This window comes from Bos grunniens, chromosome 4, assembly GCF_055505025.1.
Source record: "Bos grunniens cultivar Pamir isolate PY7600 chromosome 4, Bosgru_T2T1.0, whole genome shotgun sequence".
NCBI lineage: Eukaryota > Metazoa > Chordata > Mammalia > Artiodactyla > Bovidae > Bos > Bos grunniens.
Genome location: NC_141168.1, coordinates 4,903,533 through 4,920,617, shown reverse-complemented (window position 1 = coordinate 4,920,617; position 17,085 = coordinate 4,903,533). Strand labels below are relative to the sequence as shown.

Below are 17,085 nucleotides of genomic sequence, written 5' to 3'. Positions count from 1 at the left end.
CTGTTGTTCCATGTCTGGTTCTAACCATTGCTTCTTGATCTGCATACAGATTTCTCAGGAGGCAGGTAAGGTAGTCTGGTATTTCCATCTCTTAAAGAAATTTCCCCAGTTTGTTGTGATCCACACAGTCAAAGGCTTTAACATAGTTACTGAAGCAGAAATAGATGTTTTTTTGGAATTCCCTTGCTTTCTCTATGATCCAACAAATGTTGGCAATTTGACCTCTGGTTCCTCTGCCTTTTCTAAATCCAGCTTGTAGGTGTAGAAGTTCTTGGTTCATGTACTGCTAAAGCTTAGCTTGAAGGATTTTGAGCATTACCTTGCCATTGTGTGAAAAGAGTGCAATTGTACAGTGGTTTGAATGTTCTCTGGCATTGCCTTTCTTTGGGATTGAAAATGAAAATCGACCTTTTTCAGTCTTATGGCCACTGCTGAATTTTCCAAATTTGCTGGCACACTGAGTGTAGTACTTTAACAGCATCATCTTTTAGAAGTTTAAATAACTCAACTGGAATTCCATCACCTCCACTAGTTTTGTTCATAGTGATGCTCCCTAAGGCCCACTTGACTTCACATTCCAGGATGTCTGACTTTGGATGAATGACCACACCGTCATGGTTACCTGGGTCATTAAAGCTTTTTTGTACAGTTCTTCTGTACAAAGAACTAGAATACAGAACACTCTTCTGTGTGTTCTGGCCGCCTCTTCTCTTCTTAATCTCTTTTGCTTCTGTTAGGTCCTTACTGTTTCTGTCCTTTACCGTGCCCATCCCTGCATGAAGTGCTCTCTTGAGATCTTCAGTTTTCCTGACGAGATCTCCAGTCTTTCCCATTCTGTCGCTTTCCTCTGTTTCTTTTTTTTCTTCTTCATGTTTCTCATTGCCTCTTTGTTCAGGTCTTTATTCAAAATTGGCTGTCCAAAATGATTTGGTGTTAAATGAACAAAATTAAGGCTTCCCTGGTGGCTCAGAGGTTAAAGCTTCTGCCTGCAATGCGGGAGACCTGGGTTCAATCCCTGGGTCGGGAAGATCCCCTGGAGAAGGAAATGCCAACCCACTCCAGTATTCTTGCCTGGGCAATCCCATAGATGCAGGAGCCTGGTGGCCTACAGTCCACGGGGTCGCAGAGAGTCGGACACGACGGAGCGACTTCACTTTCACTTTCAAACAAAATTAAGTCTATGCAGCAGTCTTCTCTTCCTCTGCGGTGGGTTTCTTTTCTGTGGACTTCTCTTCAGCCACTGGTTTCTTGGCCCTTGTGGCCTTTTTTCCCACTAAAGGCTTCTTCGACATCTTATCACCGACAGCTGTCTTTGTTTCCCACCACAGACTTCTTGCCCGAACCCCCTTCTCATCTGATTTCACTTGTAGCGCCGCTGCTGCCCTATCCATCTGGATTTTGTGGCTCTTGGCCTGTCCAAGAATGGTGTTCTGGTGCATGGTCTTTGCATATGGGTTGAGCTTCAACACGATTCTCAGGTTTTCCAGTGGAATTTTCCTTCAGGGCTCTGTGATGAATCTTCTTGCGTGCTGCTTGGAGCGCTCTTTGGATTTCTGGGCTTTTTAAGACCCCACTGAGGTCTGTATTGAGCATCTTGTGCCCGGGGAGGTTATAGTTTCTCTTGTGGGAGGCTGCTTGACGCCAAGTGCCGTAGAGCTCACCTAAGTTCGGAAGGCCCTTTCGGTCCAAATGCAGAAACGTCCCACGTGACCACCAGGAGCAAGTTTCAAAATGTTCAGCTTGCTTCTATTAAGCAGAGTAATTCCAGGGATGTTTCTGAAGGCCTTGATGGTACCATTGTCCTCGTTACAGATGAGGGTCCCCTGGGCCGGATGTGTCGATGATTTCTCATTTTGCCTTTGCCAGCTCTCATTTGCTGAAAGGCGTCAACCTTTCTGATATCATTCCAGGCCTTAAGTTTCTTCAGAAGCAAAATAACTTCCTTGGTCTTCTTGTGGCCTTCAACTGTATCTTGGACCAGCAAAGGGAGCTCAGGAACTTCCTCTGGACGATGACCTTCAGACATGACTGGCACTGGTAAGGCTGAGGCAGCCAGGGCAGAGCAGATGGCATATCGCTGCTGCGTTGGACTCACTCAACGGTGCCAGCATTGCCAGGACTTGGTGGGTGCGAACATGCGTCCCACACAACACATATTTCCAGAAGCACCCTGGCCAGAATGGTGAGTCACATCCCCTCGAACCCTGGGAATTTGAGCCACAGCTCTGCCGGTACCCCAAGCCTCTGCACGGGTTTGATGACCTGCTGATTCACTGAAAGCGTAGGGCTGTCTGCTGTTTCTCCTCAAGTTGGTGTGAACACAGTTAACAATATCTGGTTGAATGGGAGCCTTGTGCACAGCAGGCACAGCGACCTTTTTGCCAGATGACTCCCACTTTTAGGAGCACACGTGCCAACGGCAGGGAGGGGTCAGGCCACGCTCCTCTCCTGTTTTCCTTGATTTCTTTGCATCGCTCACTTGAGAAGCTTTCTTATCTCCCCTTGCTGCTCTCTGGAAATCTGCATTGAGTTGTGTATATCTTTCCCTTCTCCTCTGCCTTTTGCCTCTCTTCTTTCCTCAGCTATTTGTAAAGCCTCCTCGGACAACTACTGTGCCTTGCATTTCTTATTCTTTGGAATAGTTTTGGTCACTGCCTTATGTACAGTGTTATGAACCTCTGTCCCTAGTTTTTCAGGCATTCTGTCCACCAGATCTATTCCCTTGAATCTATTTGTCACCTCCATTGTATAATCGTAAGGGATTTGATTTAGGTCATACCTGAATGGTCTAGCCACTTTCTTTAATTTAAGCCTGAATTTTGCTATAAGGAACTCATGAGCTGAGCCACAGTCAGCTCCAGGTCTTGCATGCTGATTGTGTAGAGCTTCTCCATCTTTGGCTGCAAAGAATAGAATCAGTCTGATTTCAGTGTTGACCATGTGTAGAGTTGTCTCTTGTTACTGTATTTATCTATTCTTTTTCAAATTCTAACTATCACAGTGAATTTCTTTTATCAGCACTTATATACACTTTCAACAATGTGCAGTTTTGTACTTTATTCTTTTTCCCTCCATTGTTTGATTATATTTATTCAAGTGGAATTTTGTGTCTCCTGAACCAGTAATGCTGAAGAAGCTGAAGTTGAATGGTTCTATGAAGACCTACAAGACCTTTTAGAACTAACACTCAAAAAAGATGTCCTTTTCATTATAGGGGACTGGAATGCAAAAGTAGGAAGTCAAGAAACACCTGGAGTAACAGGCAAATTTGGCCTTGGAATACGAAATGAAGCAGGGCAAAGACTAATAGAGTTTTGCCAAGAAAACACACTGGTCATAACAAACACCCTCTTCCAACAACACAAGAGAAGACTCTACACATGGACATCACCAGATGGTCAACACCAAAATCAGACTGATTATATTCTTTGCAGCCAAAGATGGAGAAGCTCTAGACAGTCAGGAAAAACAAGACCAGGAGCTGACTGCGGCTCAGACCATGAACTTTTTGTTGCCAAATTCAGACTTAAATTGAAGAAAGTAGGGAAAATCACTAGACTATTCAGGCATGACCTAAATCAAATCCCTTATGATTATACAGTGGAAGTGAGAAATAGATTTAAGGGCCTAGATCTGATAGATAGAGTGCCTAATGAACTATGGAATGAGGTTCGTGACATTGTACAGGAGACAGGGATCAAGACCATCCCCATGGAAAAGAAATGCAAAAAAGCAAAATGGCTGTCTGGGGAGGCCTTACAAATAGCTGTGAAAAGAAGAGAAGCGAAAAGCAAAGGAGAAAAGGAAAGATATAAGCATCTGAATGCAGAGTTCCAAAGAATAGCAAGAAGAGATAAGAAAGCCTTCTTCAGCGATCAATGCAAAGAAATAGAAGAAAACAATAGAATGGGAAAGACTAGAGATCTCTTCAAGAAAATCAGAGATACCAAAGGAACATTTCATGCAAAGATGAGCTCGATAAAGGACAGAAATGGTATGGACCTAACAGAAGCAGAAGATATTAAGAAGAGATGGCAAGAATACACAGAAGAACTGTACAAAAAAGATCTTCATGACCCAGATAATCACGATGGTGTGATCACTCACCTAGAGCCAGACATCCTGGAATGTGGAGTCAAGTAGGCCTTAGAAAGCATTACTATGAACAAAGCTAGTGGAGGTGATAGAATTCCAGTTGAGCTATTTCAAATCCTGAAAGATGATTCTGTGAAAGTGCTGCACTCAATATGCCAGCACATTTGGAAAACTCAGCAGTGGCCACAGGACTGGAAAAGGTCAGTTTTCATTCCAATCCCAAAGGAAGGCAATGCCAAAGAATGCTCAAACTACCGCACAATTGCACTCATCTCACATGCTAGTAAAGTAATGCTCAAAATTCTCCAAGCCAGGCTTCAGCAATGTGTGAACTGTGAACTACCTGATGTTCAAGCTGGTTTTAGAAAAGGCAGAGGAACCAGAGATTGAATTGCCAACATCCACTGGATCATGGAAAAAGCAAGAGAGTTCCAAAAAAACATCTATTTCTGCTTTGTTGACTATGCCAAAGCCTTTGACTGTGTGGATCACAACAAACTGTGGAAAATTCTAAAAGAGATGGGAATACCAGACCACCTGATCTGCCTCTTGAGAAATTTGTATGCAGGTCAGGAAGCAACAGTTAGAACTGGACATGGAACAACAGACTGGTTCCAAATAGGAAAAGGAGTTCGTCAAGGCTGTATATCGTCACCCTGTTTATTTAACTTATATGCAGAGTACATCATGAGAAACGTTGGACTGGAAGAAACACAAGCTGGAATCAAGATTGCCGGGAGTAATATCAATAACCTCAGATATGCAGATGACACCAGCCTTATGGCAGAAAGTGAAGAGGAACTAAAAAGCCTCTTGATGAAAGTGAAAGTAGAGAGTGAAAAAGTTGGCTTAAAGCTCAACATTCAGAAAATGAAGATCATGGCATCTGGTCCCATCACTTCATGGGAAATAGATGGGGAAACAGTGGAAACAGTGTCAGACTTTATTTTTCTGGGCTCCAAAATCACTGCAGATGGTGACTGCAGCCATGAAATTAAAAGATGCTTACTCCTTGGAAGGAAAGTTATGACCAACCTAGATAGCATATTCAAAAGCAGAGACATGACTTTGCCAACAAAGGTTCATCTAGTCAAGGCTATGGTTTTTCCTGTGGTCATGTATAGATGTGAGAGTTGGACTGTGAAGAAGGCTGAGCGCTGAAGAATTGATGCTTTTGAACTGTGGTGTTGGAGAAGACTCTTGAGAGTCCCTTGGACTGCAAGGAGATCCAACCAGTCCATTCTGAAGGAGATCAGCCCTGGGCTTTCTTTGGAAGGAATGATGCTAAAGCTGAAACTCCAGTACTTTGGCCACCTCATGCAAAGAGTTGTCTCATTGGAGAAGACGCTGATGCTGGGAGGGATTGGGGGCAAAAGGAGAAGGGGACGACAGAGGATGAGATGGCTGGATGGCATCACTGACTCGACGGATGTGAGTCTCAGTGAACTCCGGGAGTTGGTGATGGACAGGGAGGCCTGGCATGCTGCGATTCACGGGGTCCCAAAGAGTAGGACACGACTGAGTGACTGATCTGATGTGATCTGATCTGAAGCTTTGAGAATTTAAAAATCATCATTGAAAACATTTTTCCACCCGAGGTTACAACCCTTTTCTCCAAAGGCAGCTCACTGGATCAGAGAACCAACCCTTCCCCTTTACACTTGGACTGAGGGTCAGTGACCCCCTGAAGAACTCCATCCTGGCTAATTCATCTTCCTTTGCTGATTTCTCTGAACTCTGCAGCCAACTTTGGGAAGACACCTTCCTTAAACACCCCTAATTTAATTTTTGGAGACGTGCTGTTCACATCAGCGTCCTGACCGACATAGTCACTGGTGCCTGAAGTGTGGGAGGCAATTGGAATTCCAAAAGGGACCCTGGGATTGTGTGCTCATGCCTGGCTTGAATCGATTATCTCCTCATGGTGAGAAAATGGCTTTGAACAGAATGGGCTGAGCCTATGAGAAAGGTACATTGGACACCGAGCGGGGGGAGTGTGGTGTCAGCTTACTATATTTTCAATGAGGAATGCGGGAAACATGACAAGTCAAGGAAGGGATAAAAAAGACCTTGTTTCATTCATTCTCAGTGAGCCGCCTTAGCGATTCCATAGGAACGTCTGGCCTTGAGGAAGGACTCCAGTACTTTGAGTCAGAAAAAGAGAGTTCTGATTCCATTTCTTCTAATTATTTACTTTCTGACCTTGGGAAATTAGTCTTGCACTTTGAATGGCACATGATTCTACATGAATGCAAGTTATTTCTATTCTTATATTTCTCTCTCTCTCTTTTTCATTACTACCTAACTTAGAAAGTATCTCTTTCTCTGAGTTTCCTTAGGTGTATTTTGAAAGCTCTGTATTATGACTTGTGGGAAACAATGCTATTACAGAACAAGAAACTACTGGAAATGCCATGATTTTCTCTGCTGGAGATGGTAGAACTTGGCACGCTAGTGCTGATGGAATTAGATCTGAGAAGCCAGCAAGATTTTACACTCTTGACAAGATGAGTTAGGTCCAGCCTTGGCCACGTTACCCGCTGAGAGATGGTCTTCACCGGCTCAAGGGGAGAGAGGCCCAGGGGCAGATGTGACTGGCTTAGCTGGGTTTGCACGTGGTTTGGGGGTGGTTTGGGGAGGGAGTGATGCTAGGGACGGGATAGGGGAAGCTTTCCCCCGCCCCGTGCACCCCACTGCCTGGACTGGGGCTCCGCTGAGGCTTGGTGCCTCTCCTGCCCTCTTCCCAGCCTCCCTTCCTGTGGCCCTCCCTCCTCTCCTCCATCTCTTCTTCTCTCCTTTCCACGTTCTTTCCCACCCTTTGTCCTCTCTTTGCTCCTCCTTCCCTTCACCTCCATCCTAGTTCTGCTGCCCGCAGCTCACGCCCTGCTCCTGACCACACAGCAGCCTGAAAACCCTGACTCCCCCTTGCAGAACCAAAGCCGAAGTGGCACGTTCCCAACCCAGAAGGTCAGGGGTGTACAGGGCAGTCACCTTTGATTTCTGTAAGTGCAGCCAAGAAGAACGCCCAGTTTAAAGCTGGTTCACAGCGTCCGCACGCATAGTTCTCTGGCAGAAAGACAGATGTGTCTATGTGTCCTTAACTGTTCTTCAGACCAGGGCACAGTAAAAGTGGGGTAGCGGGGGATAAATTACAGGAAGGGCGAAAATATACACAGGACCTCTGCGATTTTGTCTGAATCAAAGGCTGGCTTCTAATCAATATAATGTATTTTTTTATTATTAAATAGCCCATTATAATATAATAGAGCAATAAATACTGTTAAAAGTGTTCCCAGTGAGCAATTCCTTTTGGAATAATGACTATTTGATTATAGAATGATTTGGCTTTTAATTTACACCAGCACTTAATGTGTTCCTCTTAACTTAATATTCTCCCAGTGCTGAGTGGAGTCCAGTCACAGGAAGTAATGAACGTGCGCTGCTGGGAACTTCATTAAGGAGCAGCTCCGGTGTGGGGGCCACTCTGAGTCCTGTGGTCCACGGGCTTCCAGATCAATCCAGAGAGACTTGCTGTGGTGTTGCTGCTGGGGCCCAGCCAGGGCCCAGGGGACGGAGTGCCACGTGCTTCTGCTCACCTTTAACTTTCTTTATCTGTGGACTCTGGATAACATAATACCTGGGCATTTGATCATTCAAAAGACCTTCTTTAAGAGCCTTCTACGTACCACACATACATTAAGCAGTATTTAAGGGCAGTGTTGAAAGAAAACAAACAACAAACCAATCATAAAACAAGAATCCTAAAGGTGAGGGAACAATGCAAAGAAATAGAAGAAAACAATAGAATGGGAAAGACTAGACATCTCTTCAAGAAAATTGAAGATACCAAGTGAATATTTCATGCAAGGATGGGCACAATAAAGGACAGAAACAGTAAGGACCTAACCAAAGAAGAAATTAAGAAGAGGTGGCAAGAATACACATAACTGTACAAAAAGGTCTTAATGACCCGGATAACCATGATGGTGTGATCACTTACCTAGAGCCAGACATTTTGAAGTCCGAAGTCAAGTGGGCCTTAGGAAGCATCACTACAAACAAAGCTAGTGGAGGTGATGGAATTTCAGCTGAGCTATTTGAAATCCTAAAAGATGATGCTGTGAAAGTGCTGCACTCAATATGCCAGCAAATTTGGAAAACTCAGCAGTGGCCATGGGACTGGAAAAGATCAGTTTTCATTCCAATCCAATGAAAGGCAATGCCAAAGAAAGTTCAAACATGACTTAGTGACTGAACGACAGTGAAGGTGAGTGGGATCTTGGAGAGGATAGCCACTCCCAGTGGTGTGGGATCTGCTTCATCTGTAGCCCAGCCTTCTCTCGTTCCTTCCTCACCTCCTACAGCTGCTCCTAGAGACCCCTTCTAGTTCCAAAGATCCAGGCTGGGTCTCCTGTGCCCAATATTCCAAGCATTGGACCAGGGCAGCCACTCCATTCTCTGGGACAGAAGAAAGTGAGAATCATGTAGCTAGAATTGCTGTTTTCCTGGGTGACTTGTGGGCTAACTAGGCATTGAACATCGTTGTTCTCAACCTCAGGATGTCAAAAGCTGAATTCACCATTCACTGAATTCACCGTGCCTCCTAGAATATCCTCCTCTTCTTGTCTTACCTGTTTGTATTGGGTTGGCCCAGAAGTTCGTTTAGATTTTTCTGTAAGATGTAACGGGAAAACCCGGATGGACTTCTGGGCCAAGCCAGTGGGGAGATGCTCCTGCAGGGGTGTGCTGCTAAATGTGTAACCATGGGCTCTCAGCAGTTCTCCGGCTGACCAGGGCTTAGGATTCAGTGCTTTCACTGCCATGGCCCCGGGTTCAGTCCCTTACCGTGGTGCTAGGACCCCACAGGCTGCGTGGTGTGGCCAAAAACAAAGATGCTGGGCTCTTTTTTTTTTTTTTTCAAAAAAAGAAGAGTCCTGATTTCCCTGGTGCAAATGCTTCCACTGGGTCTGATTCCCAGCTTCCCACGTGGTGTCCTGACGTGAGGATGGGAGGGATACTCCCATGGGCTCTTGGGGGCTGGCGTGAGCCAACCTTAGCCACGTGCTCGCTGCACCACCATCCAGACCATTCGAGCAGAAAACCTAACCTGCAGCTTTGAGTCTTCATTTCCCTTTCTTCCAACGTCCGGTGTGGGGAGAAAAGGCTGACTTTCCCCTGTCTTCCAAGCCCTTTCATGGCCCCAACACACTCAGGCAGGCTCACCACCAGGAGAGTGAGGTCTCTGTCTCTTTGGCATTGGTTAGTTAAGGATCCACAATGCAGCTCTTTTGGAATTTGGGGGACCACACCCGGCTGTCACCAGGAGGGGCCACCACCAGCATTCAGATGGTGAGCTCCCGGGTCATCTTTGGGTGTCCTGGAAATTACTGTCCAAGGATGCTATCTTAGCACGGTGTTCAAAGTTCGTTCAAAAAGGTGGAAATTTTGTTTATTATTTCTGAACCTAGAACCAAATTCCAGTTTACCTAGAACCTAATTCCAGTTTATTCATAAACATAGATTATCTGTTAGTATTATTATTTTATTTTTAGTGCATGCTGGTTGTACTGGGTTTTACTTTGGTGTCTTCTCTCTTTGGTTTCTCTGTACTTGTGACAATGGCTTCTGATCCTTTTCCCCCCCTTTTCCTAGTCCAAACTCATTCATTATATGTATGGCCGGGACAGCATAACTTATTCTTATTTTTGAGCTTTGTGGTGCCCAAGTATGAAACACATATCAATGCATTAGAAATTGTTTTCTTTTTATATCTCTAATAAAGTAAGGAGTTATATTTATTTTTTTGAATTATGTAAATAGGAAATGGCACCCTACTCTAGTATTTCTTGCCTGGAAAATTGCATGGACAGAGGATCCTGGCAAGCTGCAGTCCATGGGGTCTCAAAGAGTCAGACACAACTGAGCATGCACGCATGTGTCATATGTTGTCTATAAATTGCTCTACGAGGACAGAAGATCGGACCTTGGGAATATCAAATGCCATGGATCCAGTAGTAAATCATCACCCAGCTTTTCTACAAAAGTCACAACCCAAAGCCATCCTGATTCTAGAAACATAAAGAAAACTGTGTGCGTTTGTTCAAAACATATATTTCTGGACCTGATAAATGGACTTTTCTAAGGGGTAGAAAGAAAATTTTTGTGTAAGCATACTTACACGTCACAACTGACTTTTCCTGCTCCACTCTGCATCTTTATAGGCAGGTCTGCTCTGTTTTGTGTGATATAAATTAAAGCAGCACAGGTGGCAGGGATACTAGAAACATATAGCTATCAGGGCAGCCAGCCACCCACCCGTCAGGAAGGGCTCCACCACAGCAGGACGGCCAGCTCCCTGCTGTGCCAGGAGGGCCTTGCGCTTGCTTGGTGGTGGGGAGGTTTACGGGGGCACGGATGAGGTCAGGGGGTGGTGGGGATGGCCAGGTGCTTTGGGACCTTGGTGCTGTGGATATTTGTCATCTGGTGTCTTAGACTGTTCAGGCTGCTATCGCACGTGCCACAGACTGTGGGGCTTGGACAACGGACACCTGTGTCTCACTGTCTGGGGGCTGGGAGTCCAAGGTCCAGGTGCTGGCAGATTGGGTGTCTGCTGAGGGCTCTCTTCCTGGTTGGCAGACGCTGTCTTCTTGGAAAGAGAGTGCTGGGGTCTCTCTATCCCTTTATAAGATCATGAACCCCATTCCTGAGGGCTCCAGACTCATGAGCTAATCACTCCCAAAGTCCCAAATTTCAAGCACCATCACATTGGGGATTAGTCTCCACACATGGATTGGGGCAGAGGGACACAAACATTGAGTCCACAGTATCTGCTGGGAACCATTTAAATATTTTATCAACAGGTACACCACCCTTATGGCAGAAAGTGAAGAAGAAGTAAAGAGCCTCTTGATGAAAGTGAAAAAGAGTGAAAAAGTTGCCTTAAAGCTCAACATTCTGAAAACTAAGATCATGGCATCCAGTCCCATCGCTTTATGGGAAATAGATGGGGAAACAATGGAAACAGTGGCTGACTTCATTTTTCTGGGCTCCAAAATCACTGCAGATGGTGATCGCAGCCATGAAATTAAAAGACGCTTGCTCCTTGGAAGGAAAGTTATGACCAACCCAGACAGCATATTCAAAAGCGGAGACATTGCTTTGTCAACAAAGGTCTGTCTAGTCAAGGCTATGGTTTTTCCAGTGGTCATATATGGATGTGAGAGTTGGACTATAAAGAAAGCTGAGTGCTGAAGAACTTATGCTTTTGAACTGTGGTGTTGGAGAAGACTCTTGAGAGTCCCTTGGACTGCAAGGAGATCCAACCAGTCCATCCTAAAGGAGATCAGTCCTGGGTGTTCATTGGAAGGACTGATGCTGAAGCTGAAACTCCAATACTTTGGCCACCTGATACAAAGAGGTGACTTATTGGAAAAGACCCTGATGCTGGGAAAGATTGAGGGCAGGAGGAGAAGGGGACGACAGGATGAGATGGTTGGATGGCATCACCGACTCGATGGACATGAGTTTGAGTAAACTCCAGAAGTTGGTGATGGACAGGGAGGCCTGGCCTGCTGCAGTCTATGGGGTCACAAAGAGTCGGACACAACTGAGCGACTGAACTGAACTGAACTGAACTGAAGAGCTGTGCAGGTGCTCTGTTGTTCAGTTGCTCAGTGTCTGACTCTTTGTGACTCACGGACTGCAGCACACCAGGCTTCCCAGTCCTTCACTATCTCCTGGAGTTTGCTCAAACTCATGTCCATTGGTTGGATGCCATCTAACCATCCCATCCTCTGTTGCCCCCTTCTCTTCCTGCCTTCAACCTTTCCCAACATCAGGGCCTTTTCCAATGAGTCAGTTCTTTGCATCAGGTGGCCAAAGTATTGAAGCTTCAGCTTCAGCATCAATCTTTCCAATGCATATTCTGGTTGATTTCCTTTAGGATTGACTGGTTTGATCTCCTTGCAGTCCAAAGGACTCTCAAGAGTCTTCTCCAGCACTACACTTAGAAAGTATCAAGCACTTATGGGCTGAATATAGCCCTAAACCTGGCTTCTAGCCCTAGATCTAGGACTGAGCTCTCAGGGAAAGGTATGGGTTTAGGCGTGGCTATGGCCGTGGATTCCAGGCGCTCACTCCCCACTAGGCCTTTCCCACTGGGCACTGCCAATGCCCAGGTGTCCCTGAACCATCCATGCCATCTGGCTTGGCTCTTGTCCTATGGCACTGCCATGCCTTCAGGGACTTGTCTCGCTGTCGGGAGCTGATTTATGGTTTTATTAAAATGTGATTAAGAGGGGGCCGATGATGATGAATCATTCCCAGCACTTGCCATCTAAACCCACAGAGCAGCTGCCAACCGCATGGGAAGGACACAAGACACAGTGCTGGGTCAGCCTGGCAGCAGGGCCCTGGAGGGACCCCCCAGGGCAGCGAGCTCTGCCCTCTGGGGCTCAGCTCTTCGTCCAGCCACGACCTTCAGGCTTCAGCCTTTGAGCTTCCATGTGCATCGGTTACATCATTTACAGGAAGCTACTGGAATGTCATGCTAAACATTCATGATTCTTTTGTTTTTATAAAAACATAATTAAAAAAACCCAAGCAGCTCAAGATAGCAAAGGGTAGACATTTTTAAAAGGAGTATTTGCTTAGATAAATGTCCAAATATATCTATTTCTTGGGCTCAGCTTGGTGCCTTTCTTTTTTTTTTTTAAATTACTATGAAGTATAGTTGATTTAAATTGTTGTGTTAGTCTCTGCCTTACAGCAACGTGACTCCGTTATGCACACATATACATTCCTTTCCATATTCCTTTCCATTATGGTTTATCCCTGAATATTGAATATAGCTCCCTGTGTTATACAGTAGGACCTTGTTCATCCATTCTCTATCTAATAGTTTGCGTTTGCTAATCCCGAACTCCCACTCCATCCCTCCCCCAGTCTGGTGCCTTCCTTGCTTTGTGTGAGTGTTCACCAGCTGACTCTGATGAATCTAGCCTGTGTTCTCTGCAGTGATCTTGGCATCACCGTGGCTGTAATTAGAACTGGGACAGGAGCTGCAGAGACGGGGCTATGGGAAGAACAAGCCAAACCTCCCTGCGGATGAGGAGGGAACTTGTGGTCCCCTGGGCGTGGTTGGCCCCCATTCCTTGTCTGTCCCCAGGTCAGGCTCCTTACTTTGGTGAATCCTTGTATGTCCTATCCTCCACTTAAACCCCAGGCCCCAGGTAAAATGTTTCACCTCTTGTTAGTCTCCTCCCGTAACATCCCAACCTTCTAGATTTTTTCCATTGTGTAAACTGCACAGTCTTGAATGTACAATTGTGTAGAATTAAGTACTTTCATGGACTTCCCAAGTGGCCCAGTGGCCTGCCAATGCAGGAAACCTAGGAGATGTGGATTCGACCCCTGGGTTGGGAGGATCCCCCGAAGGAGGGCCAGGCAGCCCACTCCAGAGTCCTTGCCTGGAGAATCCCATGGACAGAGGAGCCTGGCAGGCTACAGTCCACGGGGTCAAAGAGAGTCGGCATGATTGAAGCGACTTATCACCCGTGCACAAGTACATTCACACTGCTGTGCAGCCATCCCACACCCATCTCCAGAACTTTTTCACCCTCCCGAATGGAACTTCTGTCTCTGCTAACACTAACTCCCCATCTCACTCTCCCCTGCCCCTGGTAACCTCTGTTCTACTTTCTCATCAGGAATATGCTTATTTCTGGTACCTCATATGAGTGGCAGAGAAGGCAATGGCACCCCACTCCAGTACTCTTGCCTGGAAAATCCCATGGATGGAGGAGCCTGGTAGGCTGCAGTCCACAGGATCGATAAGAGTCAGACACAACTGAGCAACTTCACTTTCACTTTTCACTTTCATGCATTGCAGAAGGAAATAGCAACCCACTCCAGTGTTCTTGCCTGGAGAATCCCAGGGACCGGGGAGCCTGGTGGGCTGCCATCTATGGGGTCGCACAGAGTTGGACATGACTGAAGCGACTTAGCAGCAGCAGACGAGTGGAATCACTGGATTTGTCCTTTTATGTCTGGCTTATTTCACTTAGCATATTAACCTTACATGGAAAAACTGGTTCAAAACTGGGAAAGGACATGTGTTGTCATCTATTTATTTAACTTACATGCAGAATACTTCATGTGAAATACCGGGCTGGATGAATCACAAGCTGGGAAACCCGATCACTGGGAGAAATATGAACAACCTCAGATATGCAGATGATAACACTCGAATGGCAGAAAGTGAGGAGGAACTAAAGAGTCTCCTGATGAGGGCAAATGAGGAGAGTGAAAAAAATGGCTTAAAACTCAACATTCAAAAAGTTAAGATCATGGCATCCAGTCCCATCACTTTATGGCAAATAGATTTTATTTTCTTGGTCTCCAAAATCACAGTGGACAGTGGCTGCAGCCATGAAACTGCAAGATGCCTGCTCCTTGAAAGGAAAGTTATGACCAACTAGACAGTGTATTAAAAAGCAGAGACATCACTCTACCTACAAAGGTTTGTATGGTTAAAGCTATGGTTTTTCCAGGAGTCATGTATGGATGTGAGAGTTGGACCATAAAGAAGGCTGAGTGCCCAAGAACTGATGCTTCGAATTGTGGTGTTGGAGACGACTCTTGAGAGTCCCTTGGACAGTATGGAGATCAAACCAGTCAATCCTAAAGGAAATCAACTTTGACTCTTCACTAGAAGGACTGATGCTGAAGCTGAAGCTCCAGTACTTTGGCCACCTGATGTGAAGAGCTGACTCATTGGAAAAGACCCCAATGCTGGGAAAGATTGAAGATGGGAGGAGAAGGGGACGACAGAGGATGAGATGGTTAGATGGCATCACCGACTCAATGGGCATGAATTTGAGCAAACTCTGGGACATAGTGGAGGACAGGGAAGCCAGGAGTGCTGCAGTCCATGGGGTCGCAAAGAGTCGGACATGACTTAGCAACTGAACAACAAGAACAATTGTCCTCAGGATTCATTCATGTTGTATCAGGTGCCAGAATCTTCTTCCTTTTCAAGACTGAACAGCATTCTATTGTATGGATAGACCACATCTTGTTCGTTCATTCAGGGCTCGATGGGCATTTGGCGGTGTTGCTGCCTTTTGCCTCTAGTGAACAGTGATGCTGTGCACATTGATGCATTTCTTCCAGTTTTGATCATTGAAAGGTATGCCTGCCATATCCAGACCCTCTCAAATGCACTGAGTTTGTCCTGTGGATCCAATACCATCTTCAGCTCCTGAAACATGCACGTGCAGACCAGGTGTATCAGCCCTGTTCACCTGCATTTGCTCTTGCCCTGCCCTCAGTGTGGAGCGGTCTCCACCCTCTTCTGTCCTTTCTCCGGCCCTCTCTCTGCTCTGCAGCAACTGGCTTTCTGAAATGCTGGCCTTGTTCTCTGTCTCTAGAACTGCACTTAGCCCTTTGGTCTACTAATAAACTTCTTTTGGCTGCATGTTTCCTGGCAGGTGTTCCTGGGCTCTGACTCTGCCCAGGTTTCAGCCCTTCCTAACCCTTTTAGGGGCTTCCCCTGTGGCTCAGCTGGTAAAGAATCTGCCCGCAATTCAGGAGATATGAGTTTGATCCCTGGGTTGGGAAGATCCCCTGGAGAAGGGAAAGGCTACCCACTCCAGTATTCTGGTCTGGAAAATTCCACAAACTGTATAGTCCATGGGGTCACAAAGAGTCAGACACGACTGAACGACTTTCACTTTCACTTCACTTTACCCTTTTAGAGCCATGTCCTCCAGACCATGAAGGCTGAACTCGAAGAACAGGATTCAGTATTGATAGCAAATAAGCACAACAAAACTAGTCAAACATGTTATTAATTACATGTACCGTGATCATATGCTACTTGGTAATTAGGCATGACTGATAAGGGGCTCATAAGTGGCTATGCTTAATTGTACTCTGACCTGAACTGCCCAATCATTTTTGGAGTCAGTAGGGAGTGTGTTTGTTGGCAAACAAAACTCCATCTAGTCAAAGCTATGGTTTTTCCCTAGTCATGTATGGATGTGAGAATTGGACCATAAAGAAAGCTGAGCAATGAAGAACTGATGCTTTTGAACTGCAGGGTTGGAGAAGACTCATGGAAAATTCTGAAAGACATGGGAATACCAGACCACCTGCTTGCCTCTTGAGAAGCCTGTATACAGGTCAGGAAGCAACAGTTAGATCTGGACATGGAACAATACACTGGTTCCAAATAGGAAAAGGAGTACGTCAAGGCTGTATATTGTCACCCTGCTTATTTGACTTCTATGCAGAGTACATCATGAGAAATGCTGGGCTGGAGGAAGCGCAAGCTGGAATCAAGATTGCTGGGAGAAATATCAATAACCTCAGATATGCAGATGACACTACCCGTATGGCAGAAAGTGAAGCAGAACTAAAGAGCCTCTTGATGAAAGTGAAAGAGGAGAGTGAAAAAGTTGGCTTAAAGCTCAACATTCAGAAAACTAAGATCATGGCATCCGGTCCCATCACTTCATGGTAAGTAGATGGGGAAACAATGGAAACAGTGGCTGACTTTATTTTTCTGGGCTCCAAAATCACTGCAGATGGTGATCACAGCCATGAAATTAAAAGACGCTTACTCCTTGGAAGGAAACTTATGACCAACCTAGATAGCATATTAAAAAGCAGAGACATTACTTTGTCAACAAAGGTCTGTCTAGTCAAGGCTATGGTTTTTCCAGTGGTCATGTATGGATGTGAGAGTTGAACTATAAAAAAAGCTGAGCACTGAAGAATTGATGCTTCTGAACTGTGGTGTTGGAGAAGACTCTTGAGAGTTCCTTGGACTGCAAGGAGATCCAACCAGTCCTTCCTAAAGGAGATCAGTCCTGGGTGTTTATTGGAAGGACTGATGTTGAAGCTGAAACTCCAATACTTTGGCCACCTGGTGCAGAGAGGTGACTCATTTGAAAAGACCCTAATGCTGTGAGGGATTGAGGGCAGGAG

General features: G+C 45.6%; 1 pseudogene; it reads right to left on the bottom strand.

Moving 5' to 3' along the window:
- Window positions 1-1,178: 1,178 nt before the first annotated feature.
- On the bottom strand, window positions 1,179-8,918 carry LOC147373407 (large ribosomal subunit protein uL4 pseudogene; annotated as a pseudogene).
- Window positions 8,919-17,085: the final 8,167 nt, after the last annotated feature.